This window comes from Silurus meridionalis, chromosome 10 (assembly GCF_014805685.1).
Source record: "Silurus meridionalis isolate SWU-2019-XX chromosome 10, ASM1480568v1, whole genome shotgun sequence".
NCBI lineage: Eukaryota > Metazoa > Chordata > Actinopteri > Siluriformes > Siluridae > Silurus > Silurus meridionalis.
In genome coordinates, this window is record NC_060893.1 from 21377703 (window position 1) to 21401255 (window position 23553).

Here is a 23553-nt window from a genome sequence, read left to right on the forward strand (position 1 = left end):
CAGTGGCAGCTTAGTGGTGGTGGGATTGATCTCACGATCTTCTAAACAAAAGTCCAACATCTTAACCACTGAGCTACCCCTTCCTTTACCTTTTTATTAGAATCAGTATTTTTATTAGTAACAGAATTTACATAGATGAAGTTATAACAGAAATAAGCCAAAGTACTAAAAAATAGTACATAATTAAAAAAAAAAAGTAATTAAATATTGAAATAGTTTGTTGTTAGTAGAGATGGCGCACATAATTTAACAATTAAATTTTTTTTTTTACATCATTACATTTTTTGTATTGATTTTTACTATATTTAAACTTCAGTGCTACATTTTAAGGGAGATTTTTTTTTTTTACATTTAAAAGAATAGCATGAAATGAAGTGACATTTAGTCCGATCTCACAGATTTCATTACAATCTACATTATTCCGCATTACATGCAGCTCTCTGTTCTCTCAACTCGGCTTTCAGTCTTATACACTGAAGATAAAGTCAAACTCTAAGCCGTCTAGTCGTACATTATGTGGGCAAATGTTTGTGGACACCTGACTGTGTGCTTTTTGAACCATATTTAGTAGCCATTTGCTGTTCTAATAAGCTCCACTCTTCTGGGAAGATGTTCCACTAGATTGTGGCGTGCACTTGTGGAGATTCATTGAGCCACGAGGGTGTTAGTAAAGTCAGGCACTGATGTAGGTGAGGTGATGAGGCCTGGGGTGCAGTCAGCGTTCACATTTATTGTTCAATAGGGTTGAGCTTTATATTAGATCTTCTACTCCATACCATGTAAAACATATCTTCATGCTGGAACAGGTTTGGGTCTCCTATTTCATGTAAAGGGAAAATCTCATGCTCCCACAAATCTAAAGGCGTCCTATACAATTGTATGCCTCCAACTCTGAGGTAAGAGTTTGAGAAAGAACCACATATGGCTGGAAAAGTCCCAACACTTTATTGGATATATTGTGTTTTATTAGTTTTAATATAACTTTTTCAACGTCATATCTCACGTTACCCAAAATAAAAGTGTTGAACCGAGTGTAACTTTTAAAAGCACTTTCATAATAATGGTGAAGCGCTCATCTACAGTGTGAAGTTTGGTTCATGTTCAGTGGTATCCACAACGCTGAAAAAGATCCAAGATACTATACAAAACTAAAGCGCTATAAAACATCTCCCTACACACACACACACACACACACACACACACACACACACACACACACACACACACACACACACACACACACACACAACCCAACCCTTTCTTGACTAATCAACGATATTCAGAGAAAGAGGGAACTGAATATTTCCTCTTTATGCTGAATTTAAGGGGAATATGAAATCTTTGACAACAATATTGCACATGCTGAATTTCGCTTCGGGACACAAAACATGGGTCCCTGAACATGCAGAACGATCAGAGCGATAATGTTTCAGCCTATTTCACTAAAGTGTGCGTTACATTTGATAAAGTGGGAATGAGTTTATCAGCAGAGTTTTTGCACATGACATTTTTCTGAGGGTCGGAACAGGCTCGAGGCTCGGCTGAAATACTTATTAAATGTGTGAAAACATTCGGCACGAGAAGGGAAAAAAGTTACACGCACACACACACACACACACACACACACACACACACACACGTGTATTTTTTCTAATTCTGCATTAGTTGTGGCGCATTGGTGTTTGGTTTGCCTTCAGTTTTCTAATGAAACTGCGGCTTTTAGTATTAATCTTACACTTTTTATCTGCTGTTTATGGATTTAATTACATAATGGTCTACTACATAAATTCCTACAAGCAATACCTGTGACCCACAACTGCGCAACTAAAGGAATTTCGCTCTGGATCCACGTCTATTTGGATAAAATTAACCTGTAGTGATTAAAATGTAACCGCACCACAGCACTGATTTATTTTTTTACAACACCTTTCTACATACACACAGTATTTTTAGCTGCAATGCAAATCTCTGGTTTATTTTATATCAATGCTCTCATTTATTATTTGAGAATTTCTATAGGAACCTCTAATCCCGATTTATATATATTAGTGACCGGATTAGAGAAGAGAAATCGATCGACATATAAAATATTGGTCACAAATTATTGGTCACTTTCTAAGTAATAAAAGTATAGCGCATCTACTAATCACTATATATAAATAACCAATGCAAATATGTCAAACCGCCAAGCTGCCACTGTCGGGCCCTTCAGGAAGGCCCTTAACCCTCTATGCTCTGACCCCAGCTTTCTAACTGGGATATGAGAAGAAAGAATTTCACTGTAATGAACATGTGACAAATAAATGCATCGATCTTTTCTTTCATCATTAAGAAGGCATTCAGTTCTGTAAGAAAGGAACCTCCAGCACCTGAGCTGCTAATAAAGAGAAAAGTGTTGAAGAGATAATAAGAGAATGAGTGTTTATAGCTGCTAGAACATGAACTACCTTGTTTTACGGGTATATATAACTAAACAATGTGTGTTTCGAATCTTACTTATTGCGCTACATTCGTATAGCCAAGGAAATAAATGGGATGTAGTGTTGGGAGATATGACACTGATATTGTGATAAATTACATCATGGCGTGATTTTGTTTGTCAGCAGCGTCAAACACCCACAGAGTGTCTTACTCACAGACCGGACGCTAAAATTCTATATTCGTACCGATGTCTCATCTTTTACCCCCCTGTTTTTTTTTCAAACCAGTTTTTCACAGGTAATATTGAAAGATTTGATGAAAATAAATGGAATTTTAACCTTTAAATGTGGAATTGCAGTTTAGCAGGTACACTAAATAGACAATTGCTTTTGTGACAACTGAACATTTCGGGATGAATATGAACGCTGACTGCACCCTGTGGCTCCTCACCTCACCTACATCAGTACCTGACTTTATTAACACCTTTGTGGCTAAAAGAATCTCCACAATCATACTACAAAATCTAGTGGAACATCTTCTCAAAAGGTGTGGAGGATATTATAACAGGAAATAGGAACTAGATGTGGGTTGGGGTGTTCAAAAAGCACATACGAATCTTCTAATAATAAGGAATCCTCAAACTTATTTGTCCATATAGTGCACTTTACCAGTTCAAGTATCGCAATATCATGTTTTTGCTATTACATTCATCCCTGACAGCATGACACTAAGCAATAACGTAGCAACAGGAACACCAGTTCACTGCCACCTTCACACTTCTAATATGTGCTATATGGCATCCAAACATGACTCAACAGTGTGTTACAATATTATGGCTGTACTCAATGTTTACTGCAATGGAAACGTTTGTAAAAGGCAACCCTGCTGCACAAAACAACCCTGGACTGGTGGGAGCATTATTCCAGCACTCCGAGGGAGGAAATCTAAAGTGCAGAGGATCTGGACATCATTCAGACTGAGAAACCACACAACACAGCAAAATACGCACCTACACATTCTCGCTCTCACACACACACACACACATATCAGGGATACTCCTACTGTATCTCATTGACGCGTGAGATTTCCTCAGCATTAACGTGGAACTTACAGAAACTACTAAGTATCATCATTAAGACTTTTATCATGTCCTTTTTTTCTTTCTTCTTTAATCATCTGGCATTTTTTGTTCATTATACCGATGACCAGGTTTGCAATATTGACAAAACATTATATCTTGATCTTTTATTGATAAAGATAGAAAATATTTATCTGATTCCTAAAATTGTTTAGATTCTTCATATTGTGTGGTGGTTTAATCAGTTAATTAGAATAATAAGATATTTTTGATGTTACTAAGCAAATTACATCAGTATTTCATACTATAATATTACATTTTATAATATATTTTAAAAGCTGAATTTTGGAGATTGTGATATTACTATTTACTATATGAATTAAAATAAACGCACACAATTTCTGCCACGAATCTTGAATTTTGTGATCATTTTAAATGCATTTCAATACACTGAATCATGCAGTGTATGCGTTCACTCTGTAGGTGTGTTTTGTTTGCGTTTTGCGATATATTCGATAATGTCAAATCTCACGTTGTGCAATTACGATATTATCATAGACATATATATATATATATATAATCATATCTCCTACACCCCTATTCCAAAGTGATACTCTTCCCATAAAAGGTAGAGCAGGTCTTCGCTGAATCATTTCTCATTTTAACAAATGTGTTTATCCATCCATGGTGGTGTTACTGTGACACACTCATGCTGTGTAAAACTACACCAGCGCTGCAGTTCCACATGGCCACCTCGAGTGAAGCATCAGTCACAAAAGCAGCACTGGGAAACAATGACACTCATTCAGGTAGTAATTAGTCCACTGCCTTATTCATCCAGTGTGCAGAGAAAAGGCTCGGGTGATAAAGCCAAAACGAAAAAAAAAAAAAAAAAAAAAAAAGGAAAGGAAAGGAAAACATCAAAAAGGTTTATTCAGAGGTCAAATAAAACACGTTATATTACCATCTATTGGGATCAATTGGTAAGAATGGAGTGGGATGTTGATGAAACCTGAAACATTCTCAAAAATGCATTGTGATGTGATGTGATGTAATGTAATGATGTAATGGTATTTTTCCAACCATTCCAAAGCAACCAAGCATGAATGATTATTCCAGAATTTTTAAAGGATAATTCGTGGATTGGAACAATATTACAACAATATAGAATAGAATAGAATAGAATAGAATAGAATAGAATAGAATAGAATAGAATAGAATAGAATAGAATAGCCTTTATTTGTTACATATACATTACAGCACAAAGTGAAATTCTTTTCTTCGCATATCCCAGCTTGTTCAGAAGCTGGGGTCAGAGCGCAGGGTCAGCCGTGATACAGCGCCCCTGAAGCACAAAAGGTTAAGGGCATTGCTTAAGCGCCCAAGAGTGGCAGTTCGGCGAAACTGGAGATGGAAAGCCCGACCTTCTGATCAGTATACAGCCCCTTAAATCACTGAGCTACCACTCTCCTGTGCCATGAAGATTTTCTCAAAATAAATCATATCAATGGTGACCAAGAAGCTGTTCAATTTTAATTTGAACTCTGCCTGTTGCTGATGTACCCAGTTTGCAATACGTGGATCTACAGTGGTCTGAACTGGTTACACTAAACTGCCTCTATGTGTATTATGCATTGTGATAGACTGGATATTTACATTTATAGCGTTTGGCAGACGCTATTAGGGGAAAGTGGTAGCTAAGTGGTTAAGGCTCGGAAGATCGGGGGTGTTTAATCCCTAGTATCACCAAGCTGCTACTCTCAGGCCCTTGAGCAAGGCCCCTTAACCTTCAGTGCTCCAGGGGTGCTGCATCATGGCTGCCCCTGCACTCTGGCCCTAGCTTCTTAACATGGCTGGGATTTGTGAAGAATGAATTTCACTGGGCTTTAATGTATATGTGACAAGTATAAAGCATCTTTATTCAGAGGGATTTTATATTTACAGATGGGTTAAGGTCCTTGCTCAAGGGTTCACTTCCCAATCCAGTGTTTACTCCAGGACTGTATCCTTGTATTTATGAATTGTAAATGTATATCCCCAATCTACATATTTCTTTAAGCTGCTTTGTTACAATGCCCATTGTTAAAAGTACTCTACAAATAAAACTGAATTTTCCCAAGATAGTCTTTGGATCTACTGTGAATACTTTGGACCAGAATGAAATGCTTCCTAAGGAGTAAATCAGATGACATTACTGCAGCCTTTTATATTTGTCAAGTTGTGTGGAAGCATTTCAAGATAAATTTCCAAAGTAGATTCAGAAACTATCCTGGATACCTAGAGTTTAAGGCATTAGACTCTGGATTTGAAGGCCACAAGTTCACCATCAAGATACAAATTCTGGGTCCTTGTAAAAGGTCCTTTACCCTCTACTGTCCAGTTATAAGTCGCTCTAGATAAGGGCATCTGCTAAATGGCAAAATTTATTACATTTTTTTTTACCACTTTATCTGTGCAAAGCTGCTATGAGACAATGTCCATTCATAAAATCGCTATACATATAAAAATGAATGGAATAGAATTGAATTAAATAGAATTCTGGGAAGTCTAGGATTGATCTAAGAATATTTATTTTTCTGTATAGCATTTTTAACAATGGACATTGCAACAACAGCAGCCTTAGTAAAATACATAGATTCAGGATATTTATTTTAATGTATCCCGATACTCTGAAATACACTCTGGAACACGATAAATGCAAGTTATACGATCCGATAAGGATCCTCTAATGACGAATCAAACTTCTATGTTCGGAGCTGATGCAGAAAACGGCCTGCATAAACAGAAACATCCATTATAAAGATGAATTCCTTTGCCCATTAGCACACTTTGCTTTTCGGGAATCCCAAAAAAACGTTTCGTAGCTGTCCCACGAGCCTAATCCTATTCCAAAAAACGTATCCGGCTTCGGACTTCTGTGATTCATACAATGCTTAGTGTCTATTATTCCTCCAGTCCTAAATGGTGATACAAGAGAATATTTACACTCCGGTGCAATACTGTCGGTTTGAACACTGGCACATTACACAAATATGGAAATTAACTCACTAATCCAGGGACTCTCTTTTGTAGCAAGGGACACCTTTCAATTGCGAAAAAGTCGACCCCCCCTTCTTTATGACCGCAAAACGTTCAGTTCATCAGTACATTCCAATTATTAAAAAAAATAAATTGCCTCATTATGCAAATGCGCCCCTTCATCGCCCCTTCATCTTCATGAGCTTTTCATGGACTTTTTGCCCAAATAACTTGGATTTAGCTACACGGGAATGAAATGTAGATTCAAAACATTTTGCATCACATGAACAGCTCTTTTCCTTGTACTTCCTTGTAAGCATGATCTGACAGAGGCCACGTCGAGAACAACGGCTCTAACCGATTTATAAATGTTTTATTGTGCGCTTTTGATCACGCTGACCAACTGCAGATGCTCCAGATGAGAGGTTCTTGCGATATTGACGCTCCAGATGAGTTTCTGTGATTGTGACGCTCCAGATGAGAGGTTCTTTATGACTCACAACATTCACACGAATTCACACGAATGGAAATCATTCCGGTTTTAATAACGGAGGCCAACATTTAACGATGCGTCACGAAGGGTTCACTAACTGGGATTTATAATATGACAAGACCACAATGGTGTATTTTTTTTCCCTCTTTTTCATTTCATGCATAGCTTTGCGAAATAAAGATCAGCTTTAAACACACATTTGCCACAGTACAATCCAATTCTGGGTCGACCATTTGCAAATTGAAAATCAAACTGAAATTCAATTGCTCCAAAAATCTTCTGTGCACTCGTAATCAAATAGTATTTGGCAACGGGCGCTTTGCAGATGGGTTCTGGATCAGCGCGCTGCTCACAACCCTTGCCTGGATGTGCAAACTTCTGAACTGGGTTGCTAAACTAAACTGGGTCATCTGGCAAAATCGAGCCACTTTATATTCCCCTGAAGAAAACGATCATTAAAAAAATCCTCACTACTTTTTATCTCTCCGACAGAGACAGCTGACTGGCAGAACCTCTGACCTGAGATTGGCACAGGAGATGCAACATGGTGGCCAGAAACACTGATGAACATGAAACTTCTCCACAAGCCAAAAGCAACAGTCATTATTTTAAAAAATTCTTGGCGTTGGTGTCAGTTTAACATAATTTTCAGAGAGCAACTCTGAATAACAAGAAGGGGAGTGAAGGGCAGCATGAGATAGTTCCTTAGCAACTTGGCTGAATTCGAACCAAAATGAATACATGCCAACATAAATAAACAAATAAAATCCTTGTTAATAAATGCCTGACTTTATATATCAGCCAATTGACAAAAAAAAAAAAAAAACCATCAAGTTGGCAGCCAACTAGCGTGTCACCTGCATGCTACTATAACGTGTATTTGTTAGCTGAAGGTTATCCTCGGCTTCTAAACATATTTTATGTCTCGCAGAATAACGCTTTGTCCCAGTTAAAACACGTGTAATCATCCACTGAAATACAACGATGTGCAAACTTCGGCATACATAACAGGATTTCAGAATACACACACCCATTCCGTTCCCTTGCCAACAAAATCAGAAATATATATCATAAATAATACACTACACAACGGCAGCAAAAGTGCTCTGAATATCTCTATCTGCATTCCCAATGCCGATACCCAAAGTGGGCGTGGCCGTCAATCGGAGAGGTTTTCAGTTTAATTAAAAATGAGCAGCGGAAAAATACAGGACGAAATCCAAGTGTGCGAATGTCAGCATGGCCTCGGCCAGGTCCTCAACCGCATCTCCTACTAGAGACCGCATGGGGCTGTTTTTTTAAAAACCCACTCTCGCACTTATTCGTTTACAGTCTGCATTAATTTCTAACAGATTTGGCAGGAGCATTTCCCCCAAAATAAATAAACATGTACAGAAATTTAACCAGCACATTGACCCTGAGCAGGCAGATGCAGCATTATGCAGTGGTGGGTTTTATTCATTTACAGCATTGGAAACTTTTTTTTTTATGTATTTATTCACATAGTAATAATAGTAAAAAGACAATATATTACTAATCACACATGGTCAAATAAACAGATACATTTCACAATTACAGGTTACACTCGGGCGTTCTTTTTAAAGTTTTATAGCTAACGATTCCATAACTATTTCTGAGCACTTTAGCTGACAATAGTGGAAATGTATATTTGGTCTGACCCTGAATATTCTAGAGCCTGAGTCGGTTCTTTTGCCACAGATATCCGAGTAGCAGACATGGACAGTTACAAAGTAAATGTAAATCGTTACTGTATTTAAGTAGCTCTTTCACGCATCTCAAGTCAAGTAGCTTTTATTGTCATTTCAACCATATAAAGCTGATGCAGTACACAGCGAAATGAAACAACGTTCCTCCAGAACCCTGGTGGTACATTTAGCATGAAGCTACATAACAGAAAACACAAGAGCTGAGGACTAATAAGTGTCCTCGCCACATAAAGTGCAACCTGGTGCAAACAGTGCAACACAAGACAGTGCAAGACAACGCAAGAGAGTGTAGGACAAATACACAAAACACAAAATAGCGCCGCCAGTAAACCCACTGTATACTACAAGGTACAGTGTGTAAGAGAGAACTTAGCACTGGAGTATACCTTGTAATTAACAAAATGTAAACTAAAGGGCAAAACAGAAATAGTGTATATAAATATCTGTACTTTACTGAAGTATTTCCATTTGGGGAGATTTTTTTTTTTTTTACTTTACTACATTTCAAAGTCAAATATCTTCTTTTTTTAATATAAAAACGTAACTGGTCAAACACACCGCAAGCCACCAGTAAGGGTAGACTTGTTTTGATTGCTGCTTGGTGGTATCTACTTAGCACGAACATAAGTTCAGTGTCAGTTCAACAGCAAGCAGAACATTTTGAGAGGAATAAATAATGGAAGAGACTTCAACTTTCCAAACACCCGTGGCCTTATTCGCGTAATATTTTTGAAGTACGTTTTGGGCTCATAATTTTAATAGATATCAGTAAGTGTTTGACTCATTAATATCATTTTGTTAATAGAGACTTTTCACATAAACTTAGTTAATTATGCAAAAATGCTAATAGGAACATTACAGCTGTAATAAATCATAGTACTTTGGATACTTAAGTACATTTGAAGGGAAATACTTTTGTACTTTTTCCTCAGGTAAAAATATAAAGGCAGCACTTTTACTGGAGTAATATTTTACCTACTGTATTTCTATTTGAACTCAAATACATGATTTGTGTATTTCGTCCACCGCATTTTGAGTATTGAGAATTGCATTTTCACCGTACCGGTCTGTCCCTGAGTATTTTAGAATATGGGTATTTTTCTAAATATTAAAGAGTTAGGCAAAATCTTTTGTTCCAGTGAAGCCATTCAAGGCATGTGGACAAGCACCCTGGAAATGCATGCACATTATGAAGAAGTTTTGCATCTCTCTGCATTCCAAAGTTCAAGTCTGGTGAACCCTGACCTGTGAATTCCTATCACATGAAGATGTTACCAACAGAGGTTCGGATTGATTCGTCCTGGCGTGACCCCTTCAGAAAATGGAATATGGAAGAAGTATTTACTACTTTTATACAACACAGCTTTAAATAGATATACAATGAATATGAAAAAGGTGTCTGGTATAAACACATTGTATATTTTATATACATCATTATCAGATTATTTTCACCCATTTTCACAGTACAATTCTGTAGAAATTTTGCATGAAGAAGATCTAGAAAGACTGCAGCTTAATATTGGTCTCAAGTTGGGAATATTGTTTCGGAATATGGTCTATGGTTAAGAATTTGAGAACGCAAACTCTGGGCAGTCCTTGATATTCTAGAACGTGGACAATGTTGCCTAACTAGGCTTTTTCACAGTGAACAATTCCAAATCCTGGGTATGGTTATATGCATGAGAGGTGTCGATTGCCACTGATTCATTGCTAACTATTCTAATGGCCTGCCTTTAAATATTCCATGATCTGGGTTACGTTCTGTACCTGAGGCTTCCAGTGTTTTTCAGAGCTGGCAATTGTAGCTACCTGTATGCCTAGTATTGGTCTACAGCCAACACTTTTAGAACACAAGTATTGGTCAGTCATAGAAATGTCTACAGTTACTGTTCTGTTCTGAAGATTTGTAGCAGTACAAAAGGTACATTCATGTAGCAAAAGAATGACAGAAACCCCATTCTGTTCCATAACTCAGCTTTTCTTTTTCTAATTCCACCATACTCCTCCTTGTCGAAATCTTTGAACCCTGGGTGTTGGCTTGTACTTGAAAACTCCAGAAGGTCTTGTATAGTATTGTTTCATAAAGCATACCAGAATCATATTATTGTTCTGTGTCTTGCTTGGCTAGAACAACAGCTGAGAGAGTTCTAGTTTTGGATCTAGGATCGGCTTCAATGCACCGCTCATCAGAGCCAATCAAAGTAGAGGGCCGAGCCTCTTCGACGCTCCACTGAACAAATAAAGTGAGTGAAGAGGAGCCCACCTCCGCCTCCTCATCCAACCGGATTTATTACAGCACATTAGCAGCACAGGAATTCCAGTCGCTGCCAAACTCAATATTGACTCCACAGGAACCGAAGGATACACACAGCAGATCAGTAATGCTGCATGCAAACAAACACAATGAGTTCAGCTCGGGTTTTATGGGCACTGTGCTCCAACGACCCGAACCTGACCTCCATTCATTATGCTGAAAACGTTTAGTCTTTGATCATCAATGTTAATAGATGAGAATGAAGCAGGACCTACTGTACAGTTCTGGGCTCTCTGTTCATAAACTCACAGCAGTAACTGAGCTCTTTTGGCAAATCCTAATCGGCGCTTTAATGGACGTGGATAGATAAGAAATGGATGCCTTCTGCAGAGTTATCAATTTTTCAAAACGTCCGTTCCATCCCGAAAGCTCGACCCACCCATCCGCCCTCTCGCTGGCTGAGATGCATCAGTTACACAAGCAACTCTCTGAGCTGTCGAGAATCGGGATACATGCAATACTGTCTTTTCATGGCTCTTTAGGTTTACACACACACACACACACACACACACACACACACACACACGAGACTTATTTAATTATTTGGATTACTTTCCACAATGGTAATACTGATCCTCATCAGTCCAACAAAACTTTAACTGGAATTCTAAACTAAAACTCTAATTGGAAACTACTTTCAAACACTTTATAAACATGTTAATTTGTTTGCTATTTTTGTTGTCTCACTTCCTTTGTTGAGCCGTGCTCTCTTTAAACCTTTCAAACTGCTCCAAAACCTGTTTGTTCATCTTTCGTAGCAATGCAGTGAATAGATTTTATCTGATTTATACAAGAAAATAACTCTGTGGCAGTATGTGGCAGCTCTACGGTAATAAGTCTGAGTCTCAGTCTAATCTTGGGTTACCATCTGTGATTTCCACATGGGTTCGATCAGGGTTGTCCGGTTTTCTTCGTCTGTCCAAAACATGTAGATAGATGGGTTGACTTCGAGAAATTGTGTGAGTAAATGAGAATGTTTTTACCCATCCCAAGACATCCTGAGGTTGCTCCAGCCCCAGTCGCGTCCCACCTTATGGAGATTGTGGACCCTTAAAGAAGTAGATGCCGAACTCGCAAACTTCCCGAACCATCAAGAGACGTACCAGTGCCAATTAGAGTTTTGACATTGGACCTCCTTGAGTGTTTAAAGGCTCTGGCATGGAGAAGCTGGTGTTGGATCTATGATGATCGCAAATGTTGAGTTAAATGTTCCCCTTTTGAGTCTGGTTCCTCTCTAAGTTTCTTCCTCATAACATCTAAGGGAGTTTTTCCTTGCCACAGTCACCATGGCTGCTCATCAGGGATAAATGCACACCATTCTGTTAAAATTCTGTAAAGCTTCTTTGAGACAATGTCTGTTGTGAAAAGCGCTATAGAAATAAACTTGACTTGACAATTTTAATGGCCCATCCTGACTAGACTCCTGTCTTGCACCATTATCCCAGGTTAGCCTCTGGATTCATGGCATCCCTGACTGAGATAAAGCGAGTACTTGCGTTGAATAAGTTAATTTTTCAAATCAGTTTATAATATTCTTGTTCTTGAACCACCTGGTCCAAGCAACTGGAAGGTTTAACAATAAAAAAGCCGATAGGGTTGCCTCTTCTGACCAATTCTGCCCTTACTGGATCATCGCAACCTGGTTCACGTGATCTTAGCAACTGCAAGCCTACATTGACACCACAATAAGCAAGCTAATGTGACGGTAACTCTGGGTCAAACTCAACCACTTAAGTACCTCAAAATGACTGGCACTGCCTCATCTGAGGCCATACTTTTTTTTTTTTTTTTTTCCATATTTTTCTCTCTGGTCAATCCTTCCGTCCACACTGAGATGACGTTTTCAGTCAAAAAAAAACATCGCTTTTAAAAAACACTCCAAAGTGAATACAAAACGATGCATTATTAGTCATTTCCGCTGCATTTCAAAGAGTCAGAAAGGAAATAAAAGCAGGGAAAATTAAAGTGTGAATGCAGATTAGGTGAAAACGCCATTCTCAAATTTATCCGGATTAGTGTAGATGTAGCGCAACTCCTGTGACTATGAAGTCTAACAAATGCTCATATCATCCACAAGTGCAGTATCCGCAAACCCTCAAGTTGTGTTGCGAGATGGCAGGATCAAGGTGGGTACGATGAGACGTTACAGCATTTTACACGGTTTTAACTACGGCAGATTTCAGCGGTTAAATAGAGTCCTTCAGTTTAATGTTCCGTAAGTATTTGAGTATTTTCTTTGGTGATACATTCAGGATGATGCCTACATTTGTACTTTCTGGGTAGCAAAGCTGTCTTTAGTTTTTAAGTCCCTGTCAATCTGATGTTGACGGTACAAAAATGAACAATTTTACAATTCCATCCATTTAATGGAGTAAATTATACCATTACTCCAAAACGAAATGTGATTAAAAGTTAGCTAGCAGTATCATTCCCTTCAATTTCAACAGTGAATTTTGATTTCGCTAATTTAGGGGCAATCAAGTTCTATATGTACACAGATTCCTGTGCACTGGGAGTTTCTTGGCAACTTCCTTGCGTAGTACCCTGTTCAAGATGGTAACCAATAAACATTACAAACCACAGACGGAATCTTGCACACCACACCGCCTATTTTGTGCTGTCAAATTTATAGTTAAGTCAGGAAGCTTTGGGGAAAAATATGATGCCTACACACGTTTCAGATCTTTCTTGTGTTGGAGTGAAAAAAAAATGACCAGATCTATGGAAATCAATCCAGAAAGAGCGGTTAAGCTACTGGTTGAAGATGAAAAATTCCAAATGAAACTATGTAAATCGAAGATAACCTAGAACCACAAAAATATAGCACTATTTCTGAGTGATAAAAATTTGTAGCCAATTGGGGACCTTTTGAACAAAATGTCATGCCTGCACATATTTCAGATACGAGTTTTAGTACAAAGGTCTGACCCTTCAGAAATCAATCTAGCCAATTCAGCTGTGTTATTGGATGATAAAGCAAATTCACGCTAAACTTGATGTAATTTTGTTTTGTTTTTTCCCCGACTCCAGAAGTCTGTGATGTGGAACTGCTGATCTCTGCATTTCCACAGAAAGCATTGTATTAACACTTGTGAATTTTGCTGACAAAATTTTTTACCGTTACTGGGTTGTTAGTCCGTGACTGTTCTATCCACTATATTTAAACATTCAGTCTGTAGACAGAACCATCGTTTTCCCTTTATGACTGACTTTCAGCGCATGCCTATCAGGGATCTTCTATCCTTTTCAATTAAGTAAAGGCTTCTTTCGCCAACTATGAACAATGCGGTTTCTGTTTCTCTATTATAACTAATGCACTTTGAAATTATTCTTAGCCCCAAGTTGCATATGTGCTTTTGATAATGCATAGATAAACTGTTCCTCTTTCGTATTACGAACGCATTCATACGCTCTCTCCCCGTGTTGTTCTTATTAATTTGCATCCTACTCATTGTATGCTTTTATAAGTTGCTTTGAATAGGGTTAGGGTTCCAAAGGACTAAATGGAAAATGTATGGTCTTGTGACGTCGTTGTGTGAAAGGCTCCATTGTTACCGGACCAAAAACTGCTTCATTAAATCCACTTAAAAGGATTCCGCAAGCTCTAACCTGCCCAATATGCACAGATTTAACATAGTGGCGAATCAAAACCAAATCAAAAACGAAAATTCTCGGGCAAACCTGGAAGTAAAATTCAGGACACACTGGTTTTTGGGCAGAATGAAACGCTAATAAGCAGGTATGCAAAAACGGTGGTGAAACGTTGAAATTTAAGCTGTGTTCCAGCAGAATTGGCACACACACATGCATGGCACAACAGGCAGAGTTGCTCAGTACAATTAATTGTTTATAACCTGCAAAAGGTTAAACCAATATTTACTTTCACTCACTGCTTTCAGCCTAACCCCAGTTTTTAACTTGAGGCGATTGATAATGGCCCAAACGTGGGATCCTGACTGATCTGGCAACACAGAATGAGTAGCTGCTGCTGTTTGAATGCATTAATGATGTGACGTGCTGGAGAGCCGAGGAAACACAATCTATTTCAATTTCTTTACTCCTGTTCTCTTCAGTTGGAATGATTTATTGCGAGATCCAATCTTTTAAAATAATAATAATACAACTGGGTAACACTCTCAGTCCGAATTTCCAACATTTTTACACTTTCATGCGAAAGCCAAAATCCGTTTATTTTCAAGTCGGCTGAACATAAGTGCACAATTAATTCAACACATGTATAAGCATTTGCAACACAATTTGTATCTATCTATTTACTTACTTATTTGTTTATTTTTCTAATCGACAAAAAACAGACTGCTGAGATCGCTAGCTGGAGCAATTCTAATTTATGCTACCTAAAATTTCTAGCCAAGTCTCAATGCTTGAACTTCATTCGAGGCACAGTTTCAAAGTCAATGCAAAATGATAATTGAATTAAGGAACTAAATAAAACAATAAATAAACTGCCATAAAATGTATTTTTAATGGTACCTGCAGTTAGGAACCAATCTAATCACTACCACAAACTGCAAGCTTGCCTATAGAAAAGAGTTTCTTTTATAGCTAAAACTGGGTATATAGACGCAGTAGTACTAACTAGCTTTGATAATAGCATTTGATGAAAGGACGCAAGAGGAATATTCCCATTTAAGTCTTAAACCAAAGCGGAACATCATTCCTGAGTCGAATTCTAAGTAAACCAGCTAGCTAGGTACATACACACATGGTCTGTCCATTCTCTTGATTTTATTACAGGGTAAAGAGAACATTCAAACCAGCTTTTAACCATGAAAGGCTCACGCTGAGTCAGACTGAAGCATGTGCTGGATCTGGCATCGATCCCAGGAATACAGCCTGGATGGGACTCCAGTCAATCCCAGATTACCATTCACACCTAGGGGCGATTTTTTTTCTACCAAACTACTAGTATGGTTACGAGAGGAGGAAATCACAAAGCCTACATGAAACCCATAAATATGCATATACATGAGAAGAACATGTAAAACTCAATACTGACAATAACCTGAGGTAAGTATTAAACCTTGAGGTTATGAAGCATCGATGCTACACGGAACGCCATTGTGCAGCACTTGTGACCGTAAGCATGGGCATTTCAGCTATTGCAGCTGTATAAACCAAAATACAAATCTGTATAATGATATGACAAGTAATTGTGGTCTTTGCTCGCAAATTGCTAACGAGACAAAGTCTGTCAATAATGAAACCAACATCCAGGGAAGAGAAGTTGATAAATGGTGATCTGGATATTATGATGTGTGGCCTTGTTTTACTCGGTGAGACCATCATGAAGAAAATCTAAAAAGGTGGAAAAGAAAGTCCTCCAAGTCTCCATCAGGTGTCCTCAGACACATCGGCAGAATTTACAGTAAATACTCATTCTTTTTATGGCCCTCTGCGTACAGCCAGCATGTGATACGTTTGCTAATATCAGCTTACCAACCTCTTTCTATTCTTATAGTGCGGCGTTCTGAGACCAAGCTCAGCATTGTGTGTGTGTGTGTGTGTGTGTGATCAGTCAGATGTGGAGACTGATTTAGCCAGAGTGAAAACTGGTGCTCTGAGGCACACATGGTAAGTCTCATCTCTCACATCGCTCTCTCCCTCTTCTTTCTACCTCTCACACACACACACACACACACACACACACACACACACACACACACACACACACACACACACACACACACACAAATGCGCACACACCCTCAATTATCACACGCTTTCCTCTTCGCATGTTCCAGCTTTAGTGGAAGAGTAACAGCCCATTGCGCACATATTGAGATCAGGCAGAGAATAAAATGTGCACGAACCCAGCAGAGAGCCTACAGGGCAAACAGCTCTAATGAGAGTGATCAGCTCATGCTGGGGAATCCAAATTAGACTCCATGATGATGAACATCCTTTTTCAGCCTGGACCTCTCTTCGGCACTGTGTCATAAACGTAGTCTCGAGTAAAAACCGCCGATAATACGCTGAAATCAAATGCGTAGGGTCTATTATGTAACACCCTATGTAGTGTGTACGCATAGTGAATAGAACGTCAATTTGGCTTAGGTACTTTGAGTAGATGGGCAAAAGTATGTGGACACCCGACTATACAATTTTGCGGAGATTCATTCAGCCACAAGGGTGTTAGCAAAGTCAGGTACTGATGTAGGTAATGTGAGGAGGTCTGGTGTTCACATTCATCCCAATGGGCAATAGCAGGAGTTCTTCCACTCCAATACATGGGGTCCATTCAGATTCATGGGAACATTGTCATGCTGGTCTCCTAGTTCAAGTGAAGGGAAAATTTTATGCTTCTGCATCCTATAAACATCCTATTTAAGTGTGTATAAGAAGCACATATGGCTGGAAAAATCAGGTGTCCCAACACTTTTGTCCATATAGTGTAGATGGTGTATTTATTATAAATAAATAAACGTATTTATGAATAAATGCACAATAATTAAATAAATTATTAAAATAAACGTATTGTTTTTGTCTCCTGGTGAAGAAATGAAACCAATTTTCATCTTCAGTGGTTTAGAGCTTTTGCTAATGCTGGCAGTAGTTAAGGATCATTAATATTCAAATGCATCCAAATGATTATTTTATCATAATTAAAATTCAAATGTATTTTGGATAGCCCTCGAGTGTGTGCACGCACACAAACACGCACACAAACACGCACTAACTAACCCTGTCCTTGAGAGGACAATCCATTATCATAATTATTTAATGCAGCAAGTTAACCTTATGTAACATCTAAGTCGAGCTCTAACTTTAACTTAAGTGACAATTATAAAGACCCCAAAAAAATATTTTATTGCTCTTTTTATTAGAATTTTTTTTTATAAAAGCTGCAGGTTTTGGAAAACGAGCACTGATACTTTGTGGGGATTATAACAAGGGCAAAACGATCAGATTTTCATGTCCTTGCGTGGATATTCGGTCCCCATCAAGCTATGAACACATGACAAACACACACACATAAAGCATGTGATCCCTGTTGATGTAGCGTATGTGGTTTATAAACGTAGCCCACTCCCTCATGTGTTTAGCAGCTGACGTCTTGGTAATAAACAGACCCACGCCACTTGCTGTGCTCCGTGTTTTCCCGCAGGCCACACCCCTAACATCGGCACCCAATGAAAACCGGGCAGAAGTGGGAAAAAATAAATAAATAAACGCCGTCCTATACTCACAGAACTTCTGCGACGGTGAGGGTTTCCCCTACGACGAGGCCTCCTGAAGCGCCTCACGCACGTTCTTCTTTCCGTGTCCACTGATGTCTGTCTCCTTCACTACGCCACCAAGTCTGTCTCCCTCTCCCTCTCTGTCTCCGTCACTGGTCCTGCAGCTCTCTGGAATCTGAGACGAGAGAAAAATGTCAGCAGTGAGGAGGGGATGTGGGTGTGTGAGTGTGTGTATGTAAGAGTGTGTGTGTGTGTGTGTGTGTGTGTGTGTGTGTGTGTCCCCTCTCCTAGACAGGCCCTGAGACTACTACGCTTTTGTGTTTGCCAAGAAACCGGAAGGCTGTTACCTGGGAAACGTGTGGCATGGCAGATTTGGCAAGGTTATTTGAATGCCGAAGCCGAGCACCGCTGCAGTTTTGGCGAGCTTGAGCGTTCTGAAACGCTGATCAGCGAGCAGTGACGCAGCACTTCACGCAGCGACTCAGCTAGAAGTCAACACCGACTCGGCCTCTGGTGAACTCCGAGAACCTGATCTCATTCGACGAAAAAAACAAAACAAAAAAAAAAAAGCAAAAAAAAAAAACACGTGGGGAAATTTGAACCGGCGTGTGGTTCATCCCAAGCGAAATCCTGCACCCCCCCTCGATCGTCAAGCCCCACGTGCGAACCCTACGCTGAACTTTGACCATTATAAAAAATAATCATACAAAATAAATAAAACGTGAATAGGTGATCGAGAAAATTCATCCTGACAGAAAAAAAGTGGAGGAAATTTCGATGATTCAACTAGACATGGGTCATGTCAATGCTACACCAGTGCCTCATCTTCACCTCCTCATTCATGCAATCTTCCAGTCAGCTAATCACGTGACCAATGCATGAAATCAGCCAGAGGAACACTAGGAAAAGTGTGATTTGGCATGACCAGTTGAGAATTTGAGAAAACTGCTGATTTTTTGGGGATATTTACACATGACAGCCTCTAGAGTTTACACAGAATGGTGCAAAAAATAAATAAATAAAAACATCCCCAGAGTGTCGGTTCTGCATTCGGAGCCACCTTGAGCCTGAAGAAGAATCAGCATCCGTTTCCAGGCATCTTCACTAACTCAAATCACCATTCTATAACCAGAGCGAGCAGAAACGCGTCTTCGAAAAAGTCCTGTTTCAAAGATATTTAAAGGCTACAGTTGATATGATATTTGCGATATTACAGGTTGGGTTGCAAAGGGGTGGAAAACTTCTGGTAAGTTTCCAGAAACTTTCTATGGGAACTTCATCTGGGGAATTTTAAGAACATTCCAAGTTGGAAAATTACCAGGAATTTATGGAAATTTTAGGAATTAAAATTTTGGGAAATTGATATAAACTATCATATACAAACATAAATATAAGCATTTTGTTTGCTCATAAGCTGACATGCATACAAACTAAAACAATATAAAAAAATGACATTTTTGACTGTTAGTATAATTGTTTACATGCAGCACAAGTTTAAAATGTACATTTATGTAATTCACACTAATATTTGTGCGCAGATTCTAGAAATAGTGTGATATGTTATAAAGGAATGCAAACTGGATATACGGACCTCAATAACCTTGGAGTAAGTGTGCTGTGTGCATGTGATTGATGAATGTGCAGGTAGAAATTTAACTGAAATTGCATTAAATCTGGTGGCTTTAACAACGATTACCCTGCATTTAAGTTCTCTGTTAAAGGCTAACCTGCAATTCTGTACGTTACCAGTTTATTCCCATTAATTCTCAATAAAAATATCTAGTTTTAAATATCTAGTTAAATTCCAGAAATTTTGCAACCCTAATCACAGGAAAGTATAATACACACAAATTCACACCTGTAGGATAAAATAGCTTTAGAATCTGGAAAAAGCGAAGAGAAATAAATCACCTATGTATGTCATTATAGATAATATCATCATCATATCAGCATGAATTTCCACCACATCCATTATTTTTCCTTCAGAAGTTCTATACAGGACCAATACAAAATCGTTCACTCCGAATAAACCGGTCATGCGCCATTTGTTTCTTTGAAATATCTAATTAAAAACAGAGCACATGTTCCCAACACGCATACACACACAGTGTTGATTGCTGCATCTCATAATGACTAACACCTGATACTGACTCAATTAGGAAGTTCCTCAATGTGTAATGCATCATCACCTCGACTGCTATCGGTTTGCGAGAACACACAGTTCTGTGAGGCCGATTACGCCGCCTGCGTGTCCTATCCGTAATCCGCGAGTACCGTAACTACCAGGGAAGCGTGTGGGAACGACGTCACGATGTCAAGAACGTTTCAATTATTTGATACATTAAAATCAATTTAGAGGAATAGAGGTGAGTACTTTCCTAAAACAGCATCCCTTAGTTGTCGTTGCATTCATTTGTATTCGTTTTTTCATTCGGAATTGACTCAAATGACTCACACTACATGCTGCGTTACACGTGTTACTCAGCATCGCTGAGCTGCGTGAGCTCTAAGAGACCACTGGAGTTGGGAATACAAATTGAATCAAAATGTTAAGAAATAGTCACTCGGATGCAGCCACATAAGCAGAAAAGTGATAAATATGAGCTGCGTTCAGTAGAATCCATCCTCAAAGTTCTTGAGTTGCTCAGGAACTTCATGGCTCTTTAGGTTGTTAATGTGGAACCATTCTCAGTTGCACAGAGTGGTTTCCAGTTGAAGAGAATTAGTCCCTGCCGTGCGGTTACAATGAGATCCACTCTCCTAGGCTTTACACTAGATTTTTGGGGGACTACATGGTGGGATTTGTGATCATTGCTGTAAAAGCATAAGTGAAATCGTTCATGTTGAGGAGATTGAGGAGGTCTGGGGTTCAGTGTGTGTTCCAGTTCATTCCAAAGGTGTTCAAGTTAGGGTTGAGGTCAGAGTTCTTCAGCAAGGTACTCAAGATTTTCCACTCCGACCTGTGTATCTTTATGGCGTTCGGGTTTTTCCACATCAAGCACACAACACTGGAAAGAGACTTCCAAAGAAAATGATTTTGTGCCAACAGTTTGGGAAAGAACCCCAGCACCCAGATGTCCACAAATCTTTGGCTAAAATATTTAGAATTTAGTATCTTTTAAATCAGATGGGTAGCACTGCCTCAACACAGTTAAATGGTTCCTAGTTCGAATTTGAGCTCAGACTTCTCTCTACAGCGAGTTGCTCTGCATGTTCTCTGAAGGTAGGTCCATGTTTTCTCAGGATGTTCCCCTCACAGTAGGTGTCTATATATTTCTGTGTCTCTCATTCAGTGTACCACGTCCAGTGTTATCTGATTTGATCCAGGGAGCAGTTTTAACTTGTAAAACTTTCAGCTCAGCCAATCACCAAACTCCACCGAGAACGGACAGGAAGTTCTACTGATACACAGCATTTTAATGACTCCATTTTCACCAGTAATACTCACATGACACAAACAAATGGGTAAAAAAAAAGAAAGAAAGATGTTTTTAGCCAAATTTAAACTAGCATATAATGGGTTATGAGCTTGCAGTGAATCCTGAATCTCCCTGGCATGGTTTACTGATGAGGAAACATCTGCTCTGGAAGATGTCATCACTGGGCAAAGCAAAAGAACAGCAGAGTCATATTCGGTGCTGATGTATTGCCCGAGTGGTGCACAAAGAGCTGCCATTCACTAAACAGATACGATTTCTCTCACACACACACACACACACACACACACACACACACACACACACACACACACACACACACACACTTGCTCTGTAGAACTACTGAGGTCTATTTAAGTGTTATCACTGTCCCATTGTTTCGCCTGCCATTTCCATTTACTCAATTCTAAGTCACTTTGAACCGATACAGATTTGAATTCGAGGTTCCTGAACGAGGATGGATGAGGTTTAATATGCTAAACAATTGAACTACAAATGGCAGAGGAACCTCTCTCCAGGTTGCTGCCGGGACAGAATTTGAGCAAATGAGCAAACTGGAAAGGCTCCCACTTTTTTTTTTCTTTTAGATTGTCATAGCCAAACCTATCAAACTGTTACAAGCTGATTATTTTTCCAAAAACACAGAAGTCTTGAAGTGTGTGGGTTTTTTTTATTCCCCTTACACCAACTTGACTACAAGTATAATTGTATTTGTTTAATAAAGAACATACTTTTTCTCCAATTCATTTTTTCCCCCCATTTTATTTTTTATTTAATAGTTACATAAAATGCTGTGAAACAAGTTTCTGTTATCACTTATGTTATATAAACAGTAACAGTCACCATCATGTTTGTTTTCTCAAGACAGAAAGCGAGATGTTTTTCAGTTCAGGGACATGCTATTGTTCTTCATTCGGGAATAGAAAAGTTCAGTTTGACCTCACAGAGTTCTGGGGAACACTAAAAAAAAAACATAAAACTGAAGCACCTGTAGAGTAGTGGTTACTTTTTGAACACACGGTCAGACAAAAATACCCATTCGAATAAAGAATGGATAGAATAGAGGAAGTAGTAGCTCAGAATTTAAGGTTCTGTGTTACTGATGAGAAAGTCAGGGGTTCAAACCCCATCATCGCCTGTCTGTCTGTCTGTCTATCATTAAATGTAACTATGAAATTATGAAAATTGATGTGTCCTTTAATCAATAACAGATTCAGCCTGAAAAGAAGTACTATCAGTGGTTAAGGCTCTTGATTACTGGTAAGAAGGTCAGGGTTTAAACCCTGTTATCGCCAAGCTGTCACTCTTGTGGCCCTTGGGCAAGGCCCTTAACCCTCCGTGCTCCAGTAGTGGTGTAACATGGCTGACCCTGACATCACTGGGATATGAAAAGAATGAACTTGACTGTGGTGTTAAAAAAAGTACATGTGACAAGTATAAAGCACCTTTCCTTCTTCTATCCTTCTAAACATAGAGCAGGAGAAGAGGAACAATAGTAGAAAACTTTGAGATTTGCAGCAGAGATCCCACACCCTGCGATGGAAAAACCAGGAGGCAGTATACGATTCAGCTGTTGCAGACTGTAAGAGTGGCCGTTATCCAGCGTGTGACCTCATGGCTTTGACTGTGGCCAGTGGCACTGAGACATGTGGTGTTATCTCCTGCAACGGTAGCATGCATCAGCTGGCTAGAAAGATACAAGCTTCCAGATTTCTACGTCACTCAGCTAAATATAGGAACAAATCGATGCGCCGTGATTAGCCAGGATACCCCGTGTGGATCTTCTTGAAAACTTTTAAACATCCAAATTCAGTGTGTCAAGGTCAAACCGGAATCGAAAGCAGAAACAAAATCAAGGTCTGATCT

General features: G+C 39.0%; 1 protein-coding gene across 2 annotated transcripts in view; it reads right to left on the reverse strand.

Annotated features, from left to right (window-relative positions):
* LOC124392541 (zinc fingers and homeoboxes protein 2-like) overlaps nt 1-23553 on the reverse strand; it is a 51396-nt gene that overhangs the window by 20161 nt on the left and 7682 nt on the right. For both annotated transcript variants that reach the window (XM_046859677.1, XM_046859676.1), the window contains one exon: nt 18260-18425. The gene's annotated coding sequence lies outside the window, so the exon portion shown is untranslated. The remainder of the gene's footprint in view (nt 1-18259; nt 18426-23553) is intronic.